This window comes from Martes martes, assembly GCF_963455335.1.
Source record: "Martes martes genome assembly, chromosome: X".
Lineage (NCBI taxonomy): Eukaryota > Metazoa > Chordata > Mammalia > Carnivora > Mustelidae > Martes > Martes martes.
In genome coordinates, this window is record NC_137897.1 from 17,904,826 (window position 1) to 17,929,222 (window position 24,397).

A 24,397-nucleotide genomic window follows, 5' to 3' on the forward strand; every position below is an offset into this window, starting at 1 on the left:
TATGTCACCATTGGGGAAAGCTAGAGGAACCATACACAGGACACTACATGCTATTTTTATAACTTTCTGTGAGTCTGTAATTATTTCAAGATACAAAAAATTTAAAACGTGTCTAAACTGGTACATGAATTCTATGCACATATTTTATCTTTCTTCTTTTGCAAATGGAAAATTTCTCATAAAATATTTAATAGTAAAGTAATACAGTATAAAGGTGACCACCAGATAAATTTACTATTATAGCGTAAGAAATGCCCCTTTAAGAACTGGTGTGTGGGAACAAAGATGAAAATATAGGAGCTTCATAAAAATACACTCACTATAGAAATGGCCAAACACAAATAAAACTAGTTAACTGTATTTTTAAAAAATTATATAGCATACCAATCCTTCCTATTTCCCAAATTACCCACACATAAAAGCCTTATAGTTGTGGTTTTTATTTCTGTATACAAAAGCAAAGTGTGTGTGTGTGTGTGTGTGTGTGTGTGTGTAGTGTGTATATAGATGTAGATATATATAAATCTATCTCCAAGTGCTGCTTGGAGAGGGTAGGTAGCAAAGAATATACATTTTCTAAAGCGCACATCTCTCTTTACAACTTAAGCTTGTAAAGAGAACATAGAATTATAGCGGATGGCAGAGCAGGAGTGGAGGGCTTCACAGTGAAGCTGTGAAAGACAAGGAAAGCTGAGGGGACAGAGACCTGGTCCCCAGGGTAGCATGGAGGAAGGAACTAGCAGAGAGGTGCATAGAGGCATGCCCCAGAGCAGGAGGCTCACAATGGGGCCCGGAAAGAGTCAGACAGACAAGCAGCAAGCATTTGGATGGAGAACTTTCATATTAGCCTGCAGAAAGCAAAATGGAAATGCAGACATCTTATTGAAATTCAAGTTCTGTCACAGAAGCAGTCCCCTACTCCAACCCTACACACAGTCTGCACGTGGTCCTCAGCTTGGCCCTTCTGCCCTGGGAAGGGGAAGAGTGGGGGATGTGGGCCATGGTAGAAAGACACATCTAAGAGATTGCTGGGCTCCTCTGGGGAACTTCCAGGGAATCGATTACAGGTGCCTCTTTGGAGAACGGAGTTTCACACTGACATTGGTTGAGAACAGGTTCTGTTCCTAAACATGATCCTCAGTTTCTAAACACTGTATGTTTATAAGAAGCATTGGCAGTAACCATGAGGCCAGTTTCATTTCATTTTAGCCCCCTATGAGGCCCCGATTCTTTTTGAATGAATCTTGACAGAACCCACCGGTCTTTAGCCTCAACATAACCCAGAAATAAACAATAGGCACACAAGGAGGAATGCGGCATTTAAAAGGTAGAATGGAAAAAACTAATAGCAAGAACATTTATTTAGCACTTACTAGGTGTCTAATTCTAAGTGTGTTCAAGTGTTACCTTAGTTATCACAACAAACCCGTGAGGGGGGCACTATTATTATCACTATCCCCACTGAACACGTCAGGGAACTGAGACACAGAAAGTTTCTGCAACTTCCCCTAAGTCACACAATCCCACATGGAAAATTTTGATTAAGACCTATCTCAATTTAAATGGGAAATGGGAAAGTGATAAAGAAATAAGAAATGGGGATTCTCCCCCAAAGGGATGCTGTCTTCAATCAAATATTTGTCTGTGTTATAGTGCTGGTATTTCCTACTTAATCCCACAACTTGAATTCATAGAAGCACTTTTCAACAAAATGTTCTTTGCTCAGAAAACAACTTCAAAGAAAATGACTGTAATAAACCAAAATAGAAGTCAGGGGCAAGGTAACCAACATGAAAAGAGATTTTTTTAAAAAATTCTATTTTTCCACTTTGAGTAATTCAGCTTCAAACAAGCCAAAATCTCTTGAAATCAGATATCCTACAGCAGGTCCTAGTCTACATTCCAAAAAGAAAACTCAGAAAACAACTGGCACATGCATCATATTACAAATCCTGTGGAATGGTGTGGTGTTGGTCCACAGCAGTGGTTCTGAAACTTATGCTTGTGTGGGAATCACCTGGAGAGCTGATAACGAACACAGAGACCCACTTTTGTTCAAGTGAGGCAGGGTCTGGGCCTTGGTATTCAACCAGGTTCCCAGATGACTCTTACATCTACCAAAGTTCGAGAAGCACAGTCTATAGGCTTTTGGGTTCTGGTAACTGGTAGAAGAGTCTGGGACAGCAAAGCAGCTCCTTTGGCTGGCACAAGCATCACACATTATGGAGAGCGCCCACCTCTTGGGTGTGTGTGCTCATTGCCACTCTCATCCACCCCACAGAACTGCAGGTTACTTATCTATCTCTCGATGCTGGCTCAGTCTTGCCCAGGGTTGTGTCTCCAAAATGGAACCCAGGGACTACATATCATAATTACCAAATAAATATTTGCAGAATGAAGGAATAGATGGAAATCTACCAGCATTAAAATTATAGAATGGGAGCATTGAGAATAGTAATTCAATTGTCTCTAACACTAACTCCAAATAGCATATAGTTCAAATATTGAAACATTCTTGCAATGTGTGCAGCCACTCCAGGGGTTATTTCCTTTTAGTACCAAGGAATTGACTGAATGACTTGTTAGTGATGCTGGATTCTGAGACGGCATTATGTCTTTCAGTAGGGAACCTGGGTACATATTAACCTCCTAGGATCTCCTTAACTTCTCCATAAAACAGGGATTATTCTAGTAGTCATCCACCACAGAAGGGGTATTTGAACAAATCAGTTAATGACTTGGCCATTTACAAAAGGACCAAGTGCTTTGATCAGATGTTTATTATATGGTCCTGGTTCTAATAATGCTGCTACAGGAATTTCCATCATTGAATTATATGTTGTTCAAATGTAAAAGAATGACCTTTAAATCATGAAACAAATGAATTGCCATCAATTGAACAAGAGTGATCTTTTTCACAACTTGAAATAATCCAGTCTAAATAATCTAATACAAGAAATGCATACAAAAATGGCAGCACACTCTCTCTGAATGGCTTCTACCGAATCACAGAGCACTTCCCAGCTCCCATGCCACACAGGCATGGTTGTCCACCAACAGGGAGGCTGTGTTGGGGTGATTTAAGGGCATCAGATTAGAAAAAACAAGATCGGCGCTTGCATTCAGCTTGGAGAGCCACTGAACTAACTGAACCTTTGTTTTCTTCATCTCTAAAGTGGATAAAATAATTGTGTACTCCTTAATGGGTTATCAGAAGAGACCGTGTGAGAGAACTGTTGAGCTTAACGTCTCACACAAAATAAGTGTTCAATTAAACGTTGTTCTGTTGTTACTGTCATTCTTCCATTCCAATCAGTGTCTAGGGCTTGGATAAGTTAACCAGTCTATGCCTCTGCCTGTTAGCTCCCACCCATCAATATCACACCACCATCTAGGTCAGTCCTATCCTAATGGCCTGAACTGTTGGAAACACTTTCTGTCAATGGTAACACTTGAACTAGATCTTAAAAGAGGAGCAAGATAGACCAAAGAGCTTTTACACTCATCCAGGGTCTAGTCAGCTGCGGTCAAGGAAGGCTGAAGACACATGGAGCAGAATGTGACCATCTAAATAAGTTTTCTTTAAGTGTGGACACTTAGTTATAAAATGGGGCTGTGTGGAATGCCCTCCTGAGCCTCCCTGACATCCTACCGATCTTCAAGCTTAGTTAGCTTTCTATACTTCCTAGACATATTTGTGTGCCTGCACACGTAATAAACTAACAGAAAATTCTGGTGGCTAATCCTTTCATGTTTTACACAAACTCAGAGACCTTCTTCAAATCTGTAGCGGGAGACACTTCCATTTTCAATATGGGCCTGCCATCTGTCCAAAGCTAGCTTCTAGCTTCTAGCTACCTTTCCCCCATGGCCCTTCCCAACCACACAGGGATATTTCCAGCAGTCTCTCACAGCACCATAAGCAATTACTTGCTATTTGCTAGGTGCCTGTTGCAAGCCAGGCACTTTACACACAATTTCCTTGAGGTATGTATAATTATCCCATTTCGCAGATGAAGAAATCAAAGGCTCTGAGAGGTTAGGTAACTTGCCCAAGGTCACACAGCTGGTAAAGCTGAGCTGGGTTTGATCTGAGATCTGTTTGCTACTGTAGCAAGGCCCTTGTCTCTCCCCAGTGCTTGCAGTGGGGGAGTGAAAGGATATTTTGCTTTGAGGTATGTTTGAAGCATTTTCTGAGCCCACCGTGTTGTGCTCACGTCACTTTGTTTCACCATAGCCACATAAGCAGAAATTGCTTTGGAACCTGCTGTCCCTGGGCTGGGCTTCCATCCAGCTCCAAGCTGCACTGTGGGGGGAGTAGTGCTTCTATTAAATTAATATGCGCCAACACGAGTGCATCATTCCAGTCACCTGAGAATAGGAAAAGCCTTATCAAGAACTTGCTATTCATTTCAAGCCACTTTAATTCCCTCTGGTTTGATGCAAATTCATTTCATTAATAATTAACAGTACTTGGCAACGCTTTCCTTCAGTCCCAGTTCTCGGTCAGCATTCCACTTTGCTGAACCTGAGAGAAATGAGGGTTGAACCAAGGGAGAAAAGAAAATGAGGGAGCCAGGATCTAGCATTAACCCACCCACCCCGACCCCCTACGGAAAAGGCAAGCTAGCTATCGAAGCAACAGACATCGGCATTATCTGTGAGACAGTTGGATGATCCCTGTAGTTCATCTTCTTAATATTACATCTTTAATGAGCTCATCCGTGCTTTGATAGCATGGCTTTAAACCTTCCTTTTGGGTAGATATTATAGATCAGTGGTTCTCAGTCTTGGCCAGGAATCAGAATCACCTCTAGGACTGAAAAAAAAAATCACACAAAACCTAAAGCTTAACATCCACATACCTTGTGACCCAGCAATTCCACGTTGAGGCATAAGCCCTACAGAAATACACTCCTCTGTGCACTAAAAGAAGCGTTCAGATGCTCAGAGCAGCACACACTAGCCCCAAACTGGAAGCCATCCAAATGCCCATCAACAATCGAATAGAAAATACATTTTCACACGATGGAATAATATACAGCCTGTGAATGAATGATATACAAATTGACGCCGCGGTATGGAGGAATCTGATATACATAATATTGAGGATAAAGGCAGGATGGAAAGGAGTAGATACTGTATGATTTTATCTAAAAAGACAACAAAAACAGGCAAAACTAATCTGCAGTGTTAGAAGGCAGGATACTGATTAGAGCTAGGGGATTAGTGACTGGAAAGGCCTTCCAGGCTGCTGATTATGTTCTAATTCTCGATCCGGGTGCTGGTGACTTGAATGTGTTTACTTGTGAAAATTCAGTCTAGACACCTATGATATGTCTGTGCCTTTCCATGTATATATCACCCCCAAGTATAAAGTTTAAAATATACACACATAAACCTATTGCCTCCAGTCCCGTAACCTCCATGGCCTCCACACGTACCTCCGTACACACCAACTTACTTCCCCTAGGGGGCCAAATTCGACAAACTTGGGGCCCACCCACACCCTTTTCTGAAGCTTCTCCAATAATTTGACATGATCGGTGTCATCTCAATGTCCTCAGCCCTTGGTGGCCTTCCAGCATTTGCAGCAAAATTTGGTGGGAAAACTGTAATTCTCTTAACAGCTGCATATTAAAACATGGGAACTGAAAAAAATCGAATCAATTTACTGAGCAAAAGTATCAACTGAGAATATCATAAAAGTCCTCAACTTCAGCTTTTCCTAAAAGGAGGCGTGGAGGAACTTGAGCCTTTTGGCTACTGGGGCCCTAGTGAAACTGACATAGCCTGTTCTTCTACCCAGGAACAGTCACAAAACAGTAACAGCGTAATACCTGGGCAAGGCATTGCTATAAATGATGTATATAAATTTATTCATTTACACATCATAACATTGTTTGAGGTAGGAATCATTGTCTCCATGTTTCAAATGAGGAAACCGAGGGACAGAGAGGTTAAGTAACTTGCACACGACCATGTGCTAGTAAGCCAGAGAATCATGATTTGAATTCTAAGAGTTTGGCTTTAGAATCAATGCTCTTATCCACTTCCCCATATTCCTGCATATGCTATGTTGTTTAGTATCTTCTCATTTTAAACGAACTATATTTAATGCATTTATAACAAGTGGCAAGCTATGTCCACTTGAATGCAGGCATCTCTACCGAAAATTACACATGAAATGACTGAGATCAGTAAGACAGGTTTCCACCTCATATCTGTCAGAATGGCTAATATTAACAACACAAGAAACAACAGGTGTTGGTGAGGGTGCAGAGAAAGGGGGACCCTCTTGCACAGTTGCTGGAAAGGCAAGCTGGTGCAGCCAGTCTGGAGAACAGTATGGAGGTGCCTCAAAAGTTAAAAATAGAGCTACCTTACGTTCCAGCAATTGGCACTACTAGGTGTTTACTCAAAGGATACAAAATATAGATTCAAAGGGGTACATGCACCCCGATGTTTATAGTAGCAGTATCGACAACAGCCAAACTATGGAGAGAACCCAAATCCAAATGCCCATCAACTGATGAATGGATAAAATGGATGTGGTATATATATACATGTATGTGTGTGAGAGACAGATACATAGATAGATATGAATATAATGGAATACTACTACTCAGCCATCAAAAAGAATGAAATCTTGTCATTTGCAATGACATGGATGCAGCTGGAGTGTATTATGCTAAGTGAAATAAGTCAATCAGAGAAGACAAATACCATATCATTTCCCTCCTATATGTTATTTAAGAAACAAAACAGATGAACATATGAGAAGGCGGGGCGGAGGGCGGAGAAGAGAGAGGGAAACATACCACAAGAGACTCTTAATGACAGAAAACAAACTGAAGGTTGATGGAGGGAGGTGGGTAGGGGATGGGGTAGATGGGGTTGGGGATTAAGGAGGGTACTTGTAATGAGCACTGAGTATTTTATATAAGTGGTGAACCACTGAATTCTACTCTAAAACCAAATTGCACTCTATGTTAACTAACTAGAATTTAAATTAAGATTCATAAATAAATAAATAAATAAGTAAAGAAACCATAGGCACATGTCTTCAAATAATGATACAGGTTTCACCTCAATTCTCTTTCTTCCAGCTTTATTGAGATATTATTGATCTATGATGTATGTAGTTAAAGGTGTACAGCACGATGATTTGATACACATATATGTTACAAAACGTTTATCACAAGAAGTTTAGTTAATACCTCTATCCCCTCACATAATTACCATCTTATTGTAGCGATAGCATTTAAGATCTACTCTTAATGACTTTCGCGTATACACACAGTATTGTTCATTATAATCACTATATAGTATACATTAGATACCTGGAACTTACTCATAGCTGGACGTCTGTAACCTTTGACCAATATCTCCCCATTTTCTCAACCCCTGAGTCCCCAGTAACCACCAGTACTCTACTCTCTGTTTTTATGAATTCAGTACTTTTAGATTCCTCATATAAGTTAGAACATACAGTATTTGTCCATCTCTGTCTGACTTATTGCACTTGGCATAATACCCTCTAGGTCCATCCATACTGTCCCAAAAGGCAGGATTGCCTTCATTTTTCTGGATGAATAATATACCACTGTAAATATACACCAAATTTTCTTTATCCATTTATCTGCTGAGGGACACTTAGGTTGTTTCCATGTCTTGACTATTGTGAATAATGCTGAGATGAATCTGGGGGTGCAGATAAATATTCAAGATAGTAATTTCACTTCCTTTGGACATATACTCAGAAGTGGAATTTCTAGGTCATAGGGTAGTTCTATTTTTAATTTTCTAAGGAAAATTAAAAGTTAAAAAAAATTTCTAAAGTGGCTGCACCAATTTACATTTCCAGCAACAGTGCACAAGTGTTCCCTTTTCTCCATATTCTTACCAACGACTTGTTGTCTCTTGCCTTTTTGATAATGGCCATTCTACAGGTGAGAGGTGATATTTCAATGTGGTTGTGATTGGCATTTCTTGATGATTTGTTATGTTGATCATCTTTTCATGTACACGTTGGCCATTTGTATGTCTTCTTTGGAAAAATGTCTATTCAAATCCTTTGCCTATTTTAAAATCAGATTATTCAGTTTTTATGCCATTAGCATACACTTTCGATTACTATAGCTTTGTAATAATGTTTGAAATTAGGAAGTGTGATGCTTTCAGCTTTGTTCTTTTCTGGATTTCTTTAGCTACCCAAGGTCTTTCCTGTTTCCATAAAAACTTCAGGATTTTTTCCTATTTCTGTGAAAAATGCCATCTGATAGCAATTTCTTTAGATGGCTTTGGGTAGTATGGACATATTCATGATATTAATTCTGCTGATCCATGAATACAGAGTATCTTTCTGTTTATATACATCTTCTTCAATTTCTTTCATCAGTGTCTTATAATTTTCAGTGTACAGATCTTTCAGTCACATCCTTGGTTAAATTTGATGTTATTTTATGAAAAATAATAAAATACTTTGGAATAAATTTAACCAAACATGTGACTGGGATTTTTTTCTTTATTTCTTTTTCAGATAGTTCATTGTCTGTGTGCAGAATGCAGCTGATTTTTTTAATTTTTTATTTATTTATTGAGAGAGAGAGATGACAAGTAGGCAGAGAGGCAGGCAGAGAGAGAGGGGGAAGCAGGCTCCCCGCCGAGCAGAGAGCCCGATGCGGGGCTCAATCCCAGGACCCTGAGATCATGATCTGGGCCGAAGGCAGAGGCTTAACCCACTGAGCCACCCAGGCACCCCTGCAGCTGATTTTTTAATGTTGACTTTGTTTCCTGTGACTTTATTGAATTATCAGTTCTAACAGTTTTTTGGTGGCATACTTCAGGTTTTCTATATATAAGATCATATCATTTACAATCAGAGACAGTTTTACCCTTTCCTTTCTGATTTGAATGCATTTTATTTTTTAATTGCTTGACTGCTCTGGCTAGGACTTCCAGTACTATGTTGAATAGGAGTGATAACAGTAAGCGCACCTGTCTTGTTTCTGATCTTGGGGGAAAAGCTTTCAACCTTTCACCACTGAGTATCATATTAGCTGTGGGCTTGTCATATATGGCCCTTCTTATGTTGAGGTATGTTCCTTCTATACCCCATTTGTCCAGAGATTATATCATGAAAGGATGTTGACTTTTGTCAAATGACTTTCCAGTGTGTATTGAGATGATCATATGATTTTTATCTTCCATTCTATCAATATATATAGTGACTCCTGCTCTCTTTTGTTTTTCCATCCATTCGCTTTGAACCTATGGGTATCCCTAAAGCTGAAGTGAGTCTCAGGAAGTCAGCAGTCTCTGGAAGTCTCTGGAAGGCAGCATGAGCTTGTTTTTTAATCCATTCAGCTACACCTTTGAATTAGAGAATTTTATTCATTTGCATTTAAAGTAATTATTAATAGGTAAAGACTTACGAATGCAATCTTATTAAAAATTTTCTGGCTCCTTCTTAGTTCATTTGTTCCTTTCATCCTCTTTTGCTGCCTTCTTTGTGAACTGATGTTTTTCCATATTGGCATGCTTTGACTCCCTTCTCTTTATCTTTTTTATATTCTACTGTGTGTTTTTGTTTTGTAGTTATCATGAGGCCTACAAAAAATCTTAGATATAACAATGTATTTTAAACTGATGAAAACTTAACTTTGACCACATACAAAAACTCTACCTTTTTATAACCCACCCCGTATTTTATCTTTTTCTGTCATAATTTGCCTCTTTTTGTATGGTATATCCACTGACAAATTATTGTAGCTATAATTATTTTTTAATACTTTTGTCCTTTAAACATCTTTGCTAGAGTTAGGTGAGTAACATACTACCATATTACATTATTAGAGTACTCCAAGTTTGACTCTATACTTACCTTTATCAGTATGTTTTATATTTCCACATGTTTTTATGTTACTAATCAGTGTCTTTTAATTTCAGTTTGCCAAACTGGCACTTCTTGTTAAGTCAGGTCTGGTGGTAATAATCTGTCTCAGCTTTAGTTTGTCTGGGTAAGTCTTTATCTCTCCCTCATTCCTGAAAGACACATTTGCGAGATGAATTATTTTTGCTTGGTAGTTTGTTTTTTTCTCCCAACACTTCGAATGTATTATCTCATTCTCTCCTGGTCTGCAAGGTTTCTGCAGTGAAATCCACCGATATCCTTAAATGGGTTCTTTTTTATGTGAAATTGTTTTTTTCTCTTGCTAATTTAAACATTTTCTATTTGCCCAAACTTAGACAGTTCTACTATAATGTGTCTTGGAGAAGATCATTTGGAGTTGAAATTCTTGGGTGACCTGTTAGATTCATGAACATGGATGTCCAAATCTCTCCCTGGATTTGAGAAGTTCTCATCCATTATTTCTTTAAATAAGCTTTGTACCCCTTTCTCCCTCCCTTCATTTTCTGGGACTCCAATAATGCATAGACTCATTCTTTTAATAGTGCCCTTTAATCCACAAAGGCTTTCTTTGTTCATTTTCATTCTTTTTTTTCCTTTTGCTCATCTGCTGATTTCAACTGATCTGTCTTCAAGTTCACTAATTCTTTCTTCTGCTTCACTGAATCTTCTAATGAATCTCTCTATTGAAATCTTCAGTTCAGTTGCTATAATTTTCAAATCTAGGATTTCTATTCACTTATTTTTAACAGTTTCTATTTCTTTCTTAAACTCATTTTGTTCATGCACTGCTATGCTAATTTCATTTTGTTGTCTGTTTTCTTGTAGTTCATGGAACTTCTTTAGGAGGATTATTCTGAATTATTTGTCAGAAAATTCACAGATCTCCATTTCTTTAAAGTCGGCCTTTGGAGTTTTAGTTTCCTTTGGTGGTGTCATGTTTCCTTGATTATTCATAATCTTTTTGGCCATTGGTATCTGTACATTTGAGGAGGTAAACAACTCTTCCAATCTTTATAGACCAGCTTGGCAAGCAAAGCCCTTCACCACTCAGCTGGTCCAGAGATCCTGGGTGGGCCATCTACTGTTGTCAGTGGGCTGGCTTGCTGCTAAAGTACTTGGGCAGGCAGATCTTGGGCCTGGGTCAGCAAGTGGGCAGGCTTGGTGCATGGATACTCAGGGACCAGTCTGATTATGTCCATGGGGTGGGTCTGGTGCTAGGCCTGCCAGGGATCCTGGGTTCACAGGTACCCACCTGGATCCTATGTTTACAGGGGAAAACCGGGAACCTGAGGCCACAGAAACTGCCCAGACCTGCAGAAGTTAGCTGATGCTGAAATATACCCGGACCTTGGCGGCCCTGAAGCCACCCCAGGTCATGGCAACTGGCCAGCACTACAGAAAGCTGGGATCTGGGGTTTATAGGAATCCAGTGGAAGCCCGGTATCACAGGGGCTGCCTGGCAGCCTGAGTTTGCAAAAGCCCATCAGGAGCATAGGGCCACTGGAATCGGCAGGTACTGGGGTGAGCTGGAGCCTGATGCCAAAGACACCACTTGGTTCCATGGGAGCCACCTGAGGCCACAGTAGCTACCAGCAGTTGCTGGAGCCAGCATAGACCAGGGTGAGATGGGGGCCTGGTTTCCCAGAAGCCTACTGGAAGCCTACATCAATTCATCAAATGTTGGAAGTAAAGGGCAGGTCAACCATGAAACAAAAATTCCCTGACCTCAAGAAGTGCAGGTATTCATTCATTAGCAAACAGTGAGCGAGTGCCTCCTCTGTGGTAGGCATTGTATTGAGGCAGTGGACCTAATGGTGAGCACAGTCAAAGGCAAGGTCAAAACCACCAGGGACCTCCTCATCCAACAGAGACTGATTCAATATCAGAGGAGTTATTGGAAGTGATCACTACACCACATAAGTATGTAAGATAGAGAAGCATCCTAGTTAGGGAGATCAGGGAATGCTTCCTTGAAGAAGTGATGACAAAATGAAATCTGAAGGATGAGTAGGAAGCCAAAGGGAAGGTGGGTGGGGCTACAGAAAGAGCTTACTATGTGTACATAAATAACTAATGCAAATCGAATGAACAAGTACTATAATAGACATAAAAAGCACAATAGAACCTCAGGATCTTGTTCCTTTTTCATTATATAAATCACATAAAATTATCATATTTCAAGTATGAAGCCAGAAACCCATGCATTAGGTTTGTAATTGTTCTCAAAAGGCTGGAACACAGTAAGACAAAAGCTCTGCAGGACAGGAATTTGAAATACTATTTTCAAGTCAGCAAATATTGAAAGATTCAAGACATCAAAGTGAAATGGGAAATAATGGTATTTACCTTTTCTGAAGAAAACTAGCAACAAAGAAGGAAAAATAAAAGACTAAGATACTAAAATCATTAGTCACAGAAGACCAGAACCTCCCTACTTCCTCACCCACCATTGCTGTGGTTAGTTCTATCTGAAAAGGAAGGACATCTCATTAGGCCAAAAGACCTCATGCAATATATGAAGAATTTGGTTAAATAAAAGTCCTGAGACTGCTTGATAGGCTCAGAATAAATCCAGATGGAAAGAATGAATAATCTCTGCAAATCTAAACCAGTTCCATAACACCTCTTGATGTGGCCACCTTCCAAACTGTTCTCTATGTGCCACAATCAACTAATGTGATCTTTTGAAAATATAATTCTGTCATGGGCCACATACACCGCACCAAAAAACCCCACGAAAACAAAAACAAACAAACAAAAAACAAAACGAAACAAAAATCCACAAAACCATCAATTCACCCACTGCTCATAAGGTAAAGATATATAGCTCCTTAAAGTAGCCTGCTGGTTAGCCCAGGGATGGGTATTAAGGAGGGCACATATTGCATGGAGCACTGGGTGTTATATGCAAACAATGAATCATGAAACACTACATTAAAAACCGATGGCGTACCATATGGTGAATAACATTAACATAATAAACAGTAAAAATAAAGAAGAAAAAAAAAGTAGCCTCCCAGTGCTGTCTGGTATAGCTTCTGCCAACCTCTCCAACCCTAATTTGCACCCCACTCACTTTCTCCCTGTGTGTTTCCCCAACAACAGCCTTCTTTCAGTCTCTCATATTCACCACAGTCCTTGTTACCTAAGGGCCTTTGCATATGTTGCTCCTTCTAACTAGAATGGTCTCTTCATCCCACCCTTCACCTAGCTGATTGCTACTCATTCTCTAATTCTTGGCCCCTGTTTGAGACAAACCATCCCTCATCTCCCTGACTGCCTTAACTCTCCCTATTACAAGCTCAGGTACCTCTTCTCCATGGCACTAGTACATACATCATCTTGACTATTCGATTAATGTCTGCCAGGTCCTTAGACATAAAGGCTGGAATTTTGTCTGATTTTCTTGACTTTGGGTACACAGTCCCAAGCATACTTGTTGACTCATAGTAAGGGCTTCACAAATATCCAGGGTATGAATAAAAGGTTTCATGGAGCTCTTCCGGTTCCTATGAGTCTTTGGTTAACCTACCACTATGCCTCCACATCACTCGCCCAAGTACCAAATATAAACAAATATATTTTTAAATAACAGTATATTCATATCCCTGCAAGAAGCATGTGTGAAGGAAGGCAAACAAAAGCTGAGGATGGCTTGCTCCTCTAGTCATGTGGCACATTCTAATCATCTTGGTTTCTTTGAAGTCCAGTCCAGTCCAAAGTCTTCCAGTGGAAAGGAGAAGGAAATAGATATTTAGCAGCTTTAATGCAATGTTAGTCAAATAATATCACAGCTGTAACTGCATGTGGTACTTCTTTTATTTAAACCTAACACGTTTAAAGAATGTTTTTCCCTGACGTGAGAAAACACTGAGTTCTTGCTATGAAGTGCAAAGAAAGTAAAAGAAGAGCAGGATTCCAGAAGGGCCTTTGCTGCTGATAATTTACATTTTAGACTAGTGTTTGTTTTTCTCTTTTATAAAATTAAACATAATTATCTGTACTCCCTACCTGTCCCATTGGGAGCTTGGAGGAATTAATGAGATGATGTTTGTGGAGTGCCTGGGGCCCCTTGGATACACTATTATTAGAACCGTTAGGTAAAACGTTGCTTTCGGTAACCCATGGGGTGACATCCAGATAAGCAAGGCTGACACCAGAAAAAAATGGTAAAGTGAAACATTAAAGACAAAGTGCTATTTGGTGATTTTTCAGAGATGAAAAATCCCCCTTTCTTTCCAAAATTCTAACAGCACTCTCCCATCTAGTAGCCACTAGCCACCTATATGCATTTAATTGAAACTGAGAAACTGAATTTTAAATAACCTCCCACGACCAGTGGCTTCCTCATTGGATAGTGAAGATACAGAGCATTTCCATTATCAAAAAGAAAAAGAATTCCAATGAACAGAACAATAAATCTTGGAGGGTCCTTTCCTATTGACGCTTTGCTTGTGAATTCTGTTATGTGACACTTTTAAACCCTCATCCAGAGTAGGGTTTTGGAACTTTATCAGCTAGGAGAAAAATTACTCATAGAACAGAAGATACATTGTTCTTAAAAAACAAATGGTGGGGCACCTGGGTGGCTCAGTGGGTTAAGCCTCTGCCTTCGGCTCAGGTCATGATCCCAGGGTCCTGGGATCGAACCCCGCATCGGGCTCTCTGCTTGGTGGGGAGCCTGCTTCCCTTCCTCTCTCTCGGCCTGCCTCTCTCCCTACTTGTGATCTCTGTCTGCCAAATAAATAAATAAAGTATTTTTTTTAAAAATGGTTTCCTTTCAAACTCATTTGTTTTGCCTTTCATGCCCTGTCTTTGCCGGGTCAACGCTAAGAATGTGGGCGACGCAGAAGGGGTTAAATGGTTCTCGTTCTTTTCCTGTCTCCTGTTTCTCAGGGTCCTATCCACATACCAGCACTAAAGTCTGGGCAGACAATAGACTAAACCCATCGGAGTAACCATGAAAACAGAGTTTCGTAGCTAAAAACTGCTACCTCCACTTGTCCGGAAGATAAAACATAGGCCATTAATATATTCTCATAGGGAATAAATTCCCTCCAGTATGAAACACTGCTGCATCTCATTTTTCTCTTTATACTATTTTAATCTTGTTGGGTTGGGGGTGGGGTGGGGAGCAGAAATGAGCCCAATGCATTCTAACTTTGTGTGGGTGTCTCCCCAGCTTGGTTACCAAAGAAACCATTATGTTCCATACTCTTCAAATAATGGCTCTACTAGTGCTCTAAATACTCTCTTCTTTTCTAACCTGACTTCGCTGCAGATTTAGAGCCACCATCTGTTGGCCAGCAGAAGAGAAGGGTTTCTGGAAATGCCATGGCCCTTCCCACACTGTTTTAAGCCTCAGTCTCAAGATTCCAGCCTGAGAAGTCTGCTTCCCAGGCCAGGATTTCCCAAGCAGAGGCAGGGTGCTGTCTCCAAGCACCACTGCGTTGCCAAACCGCATCAGTGAAAGGTATTTGCAGGCCTCCCCGAGGCTGCCAGAAGCCTCCTGCCACCCCAGGCTGTGAGGCTTCTCTCCTGCTGCAGTTGCAAGGCCAAGGCTGCTCCATCCCTGAAGCGGGCCCGTGGAATGTGGCTGTGAGGTCATCCTGGGCGCCTGAGGCTGCCCTGTCACCCTCCCATGAACACCCACTGCTTGTCTCTAGAGCAACCAACACAGCAGCTGGGACCACCTGTTCCCACGACTGCCTGGTTGGGCTGTGGCCTCCAGAGAAAAACTCTCACTTCGAAGAAACCTCCCTGGGAGCCCAGGATGCTAATGTCCCTATGGGGTTTTCTAGAAAAGGACTCTGTTGTCAGCCCTTATCAACATTTGCCATCCCCTGCCTGCTTCCCACGCCCCCCATGCTTTATTGAGATATTACCGATAATATGACATTTGTAAGTTTAAAGCATATGATGTGATGACGTGATACACGTATACATTACAAAATGATTCCCACAGTTAGGTTAGCTAACACTTTTATCACCTCACATAATTAGGGCGTTTTCTTTGTTTTGTTTTTGTGTTTTTGTGGTGAGAACATTTAAGATCTCTCTTACCAGCTTTCAAGTACATAATACATGTACTAGCTATGGTCCCCATGCTACTCATGAGATCCCTAGGACACATTCATTCTATGACTGAAAGTTGGCACCCTATGACCAACTCCTCTTGTGTATACGGAGGCACGATGCACTTGGCAAGTTCCCCCATGAATCTGTGGCTGCCAGGAATGAGGGAATGAGGTCTTTCTGTAAACTCCCAGGTCTCTGTAACAAAGGGTTCTGAGCTACTCTCTCAAGCAGTGTGGCTACTCCTTTGGAGGTTTTACATAGATGTTAAAGAGCTTCCAAATTTCTCTGTTATAGGCATCTAAGTATAAATCTGGTGAAATTTTGCAATCTGTTCAACCACAAGAATGTTACTGATTGCAACTTAAGAACAAGCAATTATTCTTAAAGCTAGTAGTTGCTTCCACCAAGACAAACCCACACCCCTGCTTATAAAACAAAACTTTAAGCAAGAGTCATCCAAATTATTTGGATGAAGCAAACATCCTACCCATACAAGCGATTTCTGCATACCCCTGTACCTTTACTTATAAAGCACATATTCTATTACACTAATATATTATCACATTACAAAACATACCCCCAAAATTGAAATATCAAAAACATTAAAAATAAAAATACAATATTTTTGAAATTATGCTTAATTTCCTTTCACTTATTAGAGGTACAAAAGTTACTCTTGCTCTCACTGGCAAAATATGAAATTTTTGAGAGCAGTATGCTCATTTTCTTCTTTTCTTAATTTAGTTTAGTTCAAAAGTTGTGCTAAGTTCCATTAAAGCTGATTCTTGGTTTTAAAGTTATGTCAGCTCACAGAGAGAGAGAAAGCCTCCAAAAATACAGATCCAAATGGAAGAAGTAAGGGTCATTTAAGAACCTGGTAAAAAAAGAAAAAAAAGGAAAAAAAAAGAACCTGGTAATAGCTGCTATAAAAATCTAATCTTTAAAACTTTCTATCATAATAATATGTTCTAAAAATAGATAATATTTATGAGCCCTTAACCACGTACATGTAAACTTTAGTATGTGGTAACTCCCTGAAATTCCATAGATGAGCCACAGGACCACAGTCAGTACCTCTTCTCCCTCAGGATACACGATAGGAGACCAAGTAACATAGAGACCGAGGGTGGGCATCTGCATCCATCTGGATATTAAATACTAGCAGAGTCACCATACTGTGAAAATAAAAGTATTGGGTGCCTAATTAAATTCAAATTTCAAATACCTGACAAATACCACTTTATGCCAACAGGGCATACTGACACTTCAAAATTGTTGTTTATCTGAAACTCAAATTTAAGTAAGTATCTTGTATCTTATCTGGCAACAGTAAATATTGGAAAAGCTTAACTTATTTCTTCTCTTTTTTTACTTTTTTTTTAAACCGAGCGTAAATATAGATAGGGGTGCTGATACTGTTTTCCTGTATGCTCAGCAGGGGAGACCCCCTTCTACAAAGCTATCCCCAGAGTCTGGACAAAGCAGTAGCCTCCTCAATTAGCTAACACAGCCAGTGCTGATTAAAAACACACCCCCTTTCACTCAAGTTCCTTCAACTATTCCCTCCCAACCCTCTCACTACACTCTCCTAGCATCCCAACTCAGTGCAATGATTGACTGATACTGAGCCCTCCTTCTTCTGGCCAGTTGAGTGTATTCACGGGCAGAGGAAAATTACAGGTAAAGCCGGAAGAGGCTTGGGCCACAGGTGTGGATGTGGGTATGAACTCGCCCACCCTTGCTCCACCTCTGGTTTCCAGGGGTACCCTTCCCACCCCCACCACCATAGCCAGTCTGCCGCTGATCAACACAGAGAAATGCCCTGATTCTGGCCTAAGGAGCTCAAGAGGACACGGGGTTGGAAGATGTGTCTTTGGGCATGAACGCTGTAAAATCCTCAGAGGTAAATTTAACACGACCTTAAAATGACTTATCATTCACACTTTCCTGCATACTTTGTCCAGCATCAACAAAGCGTGGGAGACAAGCTCTGGGAAAATCCGTGCTGCCCGTCTTCGTGGCAGCGTGACGGCTGAGGCAGCAGCATGGGTAATGAAAGAGCCTGCATTCAATAAAGGGTTCCGGGGAAATGTAGGGCAAGAAGATCTAGGTTGTTCCAATGCAAATAGTTTCCAAAGAGCCAAAGCATCGTGAGTCCCTCTCTCTCATGAAGGAAGCAAGGGGTGCTAGGTGACATTAGCCAGGAATGGTGTACTTGACAATAAAGAACACTAATTAGGTGGGACGGAGATCTGAACGAGAAGAGATGATGGCTAGACCCGACAAAGAACCCTCACGTGTAGTGATCCGACCATAAACAAATATGTCAACAGCACATCTCTACTCATCCGCTATCATAAATCTTCATCAGTAAAATGTTATACCTCACATGCGCCCATGCGTTTTTATAATACATTTTTTTAAACTAAATTGCTTACATAGATAGAGGCCACACACAAAATATTTGTCAGGTGCCCCCACACATTCTAGGGGCAACCCTAATACCCGGCAATCCCAAAGTTCTCCCGAGTGGCCCTAATGGTGTGGTTTCAAAATGGTGCGGGTAGCCTCGGGATAGTTTCACAGCCAAGGTCATTCTCTACATTTAAGGGACAACAATTACTGAGTGCTGGCTCTGAGCCTGCTACTGTGCTTGGGGCTATGCATATATTATCTCATTGTATACTCACAGTAGGCCAGGGGACAGAGCAAGCTGCTTTGTTTTAAACCACCCCAGCTGAGGATACTGTGTTAAGCAGCAATATAGCACTGAAAGAGGTTAATCCAAGCTTTTTGTTTTATTCATTTGCCCTGAACTGCTGTGAAGCAAGCAGATCTCAGATCTTTTCATCTCTCCTTTACAATTGCAGAACTTACGTCCTAGGAAGGAACAGGAAAGACACTGGCAAGAGCATGCTGGCAGATTTCCCATAAGGAGGGATGAAGACTGCAGAGGCAGAACGAAAGGACTTGGACCCCAGACTAGATCCAGACCTGCCTTTGGACCACCCTGCCTCACTAACAAACGGGAAGTTCTGCGGTGGCCTGACCGCCCAGGGCCCCGAAGCGCCTTGAATGTGCCCAGACCAGGACAGCGGCTTTTCCTTGCCCTGCAGCTGCACATGTAACGTCCCCGCCTGGGTCATCTGTCACCTGTATCATTGAGCAATCCTTCATTCTTGCTTTTTCATGACTTTTTTCAGAGGCAAGAGAGTTACAGAGTGAGTCTGGGCTCTGCAAATGCATCTAGGCCAACTAACATGGAACCAGGGGCAGGTGACATGAACGGCTTCTTCATGCATTCCAGCCAAGATCTCAGTGCCGCTTCCTGCCAGCTCCCTTCTGGCAGAGAATGCAGACGGAGCCTTTCTCCCCTCTCACGTGACCTCAACCAAGACAATCCAAAAAGTTCATCATTAGTGCCTAGTGCTGGGAAATGGGGACTGCTTCCCAACAAGTTCACATCGCACAAAAATCTCCAGCGTGACAAGAGACAGGGGAATATTAGGAACTTTGTCCTTTCTCCTCCTTGCCAATTAGTGCTGACCTTTATTTCTAAGGTGTTTTTAATTCAGTAAGACACAGGCCAAAGAGAATAGAAGCCAACTTATAATAACAATGTTCCTGTATAATGTGTGTGTGTGTGTGTGTGTGTGTGTGTGTGTGTGAGAGAGAGAGAGAGAGAGAGAGAAAGAGAAAGAGAGAGAGAGAGAGAGAGAGAGAATGAATATAGACTAAAGGAGGAGTAGAAGTGTCAGCCACTATTGGTCTGCCTGTTCATTCCTCTACAAACTGAATTGTTTAGGAGGGATCAGAAGATCAGAAGATACAGCAGGGAATGAAACAGACCAAAATCCTCACAGAGCTTACGTTACCATTGTGGGGAGAAGTGCAAGAGATTCACAACAGATAATATAGAGAAATCATATAATATGTTAGACACTGGTAAGTGACTTGGAGAAAAATAAAGCAGGGAGCCAGGAATGAGGAGTACACGTAGGGGGATTATTTTTAAATGGGGGGGGGGGTTAAGGAAGACCTTAGTGAGGACAGAGAAAGCAGCATTTACCAAAGTTCCTTGCCCGAGGAAACTGGCACAGAGCAGCTCACAGAAATTAGGAGATGCTGCTTTGAAAAGTAGTTTCAGCTGAGGAGAAGTGTACCAATTAGGAATTGTATTGGGCTGCTAGAAAGTAAAATACCAGTGGTTTCAATAAGATAAGAGCTTTTTCTTTTGCGTAAAAGAAGCTCAAGGATAGGCACTTTAGAGACAGAGGACACCTCCATGTGTCATCCGGGACTTGGGCTCCTTGCACCTTTCTGCCTCACCCTTCTGAGTTCCCGGCTGCCATCTTCTTCCTTCCTTCCCTCCCTTCTTTTCTTTCCTTCCTTTCTTAAGATTTTATTTATTTATTTGGCACACACAGAGAAAGAGAGAGAGAGAGAGATCACAATGGGGAGCAGCAGGCAGAGGGAGCAGGAGAAGCACTTCCCAATGATGAGCGGGGAGGATGACACAGGGCTCGATCCCCGAAACCTCAGACCATGAGCTGAGCCCAAGGCAGACACTTAACCGACTGAGCCACCCAGGTGCCCCTGGCTGCCATTTTCAAGCATGCTTCAGGCCAAAGTAATTTCTTTATCACCAACCGTCACACCCGTGTTCCAAGCAGACCTTTGCCTCTTACACTGTCTTCCCATAGGTCTCACCCAGCATGTTTGACCTGCGTGTCATTGGCCACCCCTAGTAATAAGGGAAGCTGAGAATGTATTTTAGCCAGAATGTAACTTCTCATAATAAGATTAAGCTTTTTTTTTTAACTAAAAAAAAAAGAATGGCAGTTAGCCTTATGACTGGGGAAAGGAGGGTAGTTTGGAAGGAGTGTTCCAATCTACAAAACGGCAGCTTTCTATTCTAACACAGCAGATAGCGCAGCCTCCCAAATACTGCGGCTCAGGCCGCAGAGCCCACAGTACCTGTGGGGGCCTGTGCTTAAGGCTTCAGGGCACAGAGCCTTCAGGAGCAAGATCACTACACCCACAGCCCCTGGGTCAGTGCCCCACTGTTTCCCACTGTTTTGTCTCTCATCAAATCACCGGCCTTTAAGTTTTTGTTTTTTTTTTTTTTAAAGATTTTTTTTATTTATTTATTTGACAGACAGATCACAAGTAGGCAGAGAGGCAGGCAGAGAGAGAGGAGGAAGCAGGCTCCCTGCCGAGCAGAGAGCCCGATGCGGGGCTCGATCCCGGGACCCCGAGACCATGACCCGAGCCGAAGGCAGAAGACTCAACCCACCGAGCCACCCAGGTGCCCCCGGCCTTTAAGTTTTAAAGAACCCGAAAGCTCACCTGGATCAAACCCCATCTAACACTTGAATCCTCCCTCACCATTCCACAAAGATTTCCACCCAGCAGTTCATATCAAAAACCTACGAGTAGGGGGTCACCTGGGTGGCTCAGTGGGTTAGGCCTCTGCCTTCGGCTCAGGTCATGATCTCAGGGTCCTGGGATCGAGTCCCGCATCAGGCTTTCTGCTCAGCGGAGAGCCTGCTTCCTCCTCTCTCTCTCTCTCTGCCTGCCTCTCTGCCTACTTGTGATCTCTCTCTGTCAAATAAATAAATGAAATCTTTAAAAAAAAAAAAAAACCTACGAGTAGGGACACCTGGATGGCTCAGTCATTAAGCATCTGCCTTTAGCTCAGGTCGTGATCTCAGGGTCCTGGGATCAAACCCGGCATCAGGCTCCCTGCTGAGCAGGAGGCCTGCTTCTCCCTCCCCACTCCCCTTGCTTGTGCCCCTCCCCCCAAAACCCCGGTCAAATAAATAAATTCTAAAAATCTAAAAAAAAAAAAAAAAGTCTTTCCCTGACTTACTCTGTCTAATGACATTCCATCCCTACTAGACACTCCCTAGCATTTCACCTTACGTTCCTCAGGAATATACGCTAGTTAAATCCAACTTGCTCATACATTTGTTTTCTTGTTCCTTATCACCATTACTAAGTTCCATGAAGGCAGAAACACTGATTCTTTTGTTCCCCCCCATCTCCAGCACCATAGTGAATGGCACATGGTAGGCCCTCAACAGTGTTGAAGAAATAATGTCTTTTGAAATGCCCCCACTCTCCTAATCACTCTTCCCTGGACACCCCACAGTTTATTATAAGCCCTCAAACAGGTTCCAAGAAATACAACTCAATTCTTAGAATTGTATCAGTAGTGAAGAACAGCAAAGCACTTTTGGGCATTACATAATATCCCCTGCCCTGGTTCAGTGGTTGATTTAGAAAATGAGTTTTTGATGGGACGCCTGGGTAGCTCAGTTGGTTCAACGTCTGCCTTTGGCTCAGGTCATGATCTCGGGGTCCTGGGATCCACCCAAGTTGGGCTCCCTGCTCAGCGGGGAGCCTGCTTCTCCCTCTCCCTCTCCCTCTGCCCCTCCCCCTGGCTCGTTCTCTCTCTCTCTCTCAAATAAGTACATAAAATCTTTAAAGAAAAAAGAAAATGAGTTTTTGCATATGGATTGATAGATCCATTTTGAGAATTTTCAGGGGTCAGGAACCCAGGTCAGAGATCGCTGCCCCATATCCTGTCCTTTAATGATAACTGATTATGAGTCAAGTCTCCAACAGCCCAACAACTGAGAAAGTCTCCCTAAAACCAGCTTCAGATACACAGGTGTATATTGCAGGAACACCTCAAAGCCAAAATTCTTACCATATAACCATTCTTCTGATTTTAATGTTGACTTTCTATTTTTAGAAGTAATCTAGATTCTAGACTTTTTATTGCATATTGTTACAATTTTTTGAGGTGCTACAGAGACTTATGCATTCACAATACATCATTTCTCTTCCTCCTGGGCGTATAGCTAGATTATTGACGGGGGGCCAACAAAATGTGGGTGGAAGTGATCTATACCACACGATGGAAGGGGGCTGGGTCCTAGAATGATTGAGTGGAACAGAGTCACCTACACCCCCTACCTGAGTTGGAATGTGACATCAGTGAGAAATAAACTCTCCTTGTACTAAACCACTGAGATTTTTTGAATAGTTTGTTATGACACTTATCCTGCCCTGATTTACACAGAGGAATAAAAAAAAGACCCTGCAATAATAATAATGTTAAATTTTCAAAGAGAAAACATTTCAGCTTTTTACAATCTCAGCCACTGTGGCTGTTATGAATAATGTAGTTTTTACATCAGTGGGTGATGAGCAGAAACCTTGCGGCTTCCCAGACAACATAAACATAGTATATTTGCTCTTCAGGTGCTAGAAATGTGCCTGACTACACATGAAAGAAATATTTTTAAAGGGTGGCTTGGGGAAAATGCTCAACATGGAGAGAACAAAATTTTTCCAAAAAGGGAAACAACTCAATCTGGTCCCAAAGCCTTCCCCAGGCTCTCACAGAGGGACATCAAAAGTGAAATAAAATGCCTGCACTTATTCTGAAATTTAAGGAAAATTTTTTCATGAAGGTAGGATGCTATTTAGTTATCATTTAATTTAATTTACTTATTTTTCTAAAGTGATTTTTTTTAGAGGGAGAGAGAGAGGGGAGGAGGGGCAGAGAAGAGGGAGAGAGATAAAGAGAGAATCTCGAGGAGCCTCAACACCCAGTGCAGAGCCCAGTGCAGGGCTTGATCCTACAACCCTGAGATCATAACCTGAGCAGAAATCAAGGGTCAGACACTTAACCGACTGAGCCACCCAGGCACCCCAAGTGATTCTTTGTATTCAAGGAAACTGTCCAAAGTCTTTATCCTGTACTCTTTGGGGTTCATAGGATCCAAGTGAATCACTCTTCTCTATGACCATCACCCTTCAAATATTGCTAGCTAACACTATATATTCAGGCCATTAGATCTTCCTATGAATCGGGAAATTCTACGCAATTTCAGTTTTTCTTACAGACTTCCTATCTCTCCATATATTTAGTAAGAATAATAGCAATGAACAGTAATAAGACTAGCATCTGCAGTGCACATCAGATTTGACTAAAAGCTTTCACGTCCATTATCAAGTTATAATACTTAGTAATACTCTACATAACCCATCTCTTTCTGTTTTCCATGTGTGGCATTTGTAAAATAGTAATTTCCCAACTTTTTAATGTTTCCTGGACTACCACAGCCCTACTCACTAATTATATGCAGTAGTTAGTATGTATTATAATTTTATTCATAAAATATGGATGTATTTTACCAGAAGAGCAAAAGCATCAATTATCTACATCAAAAATTCAACTTGCAATGTTTTCCTAAAAATATACTCACTGCATTTCTACAGTTTCTTTCTTTGAATCCTTTGTTTCTCTTATCATTTTCAATATGCCCCATTCGCTTGTCCAGCAGTATCAAGTTTCCAGGTCTCCGGCCTCTGTTGTGGAGTCCATGG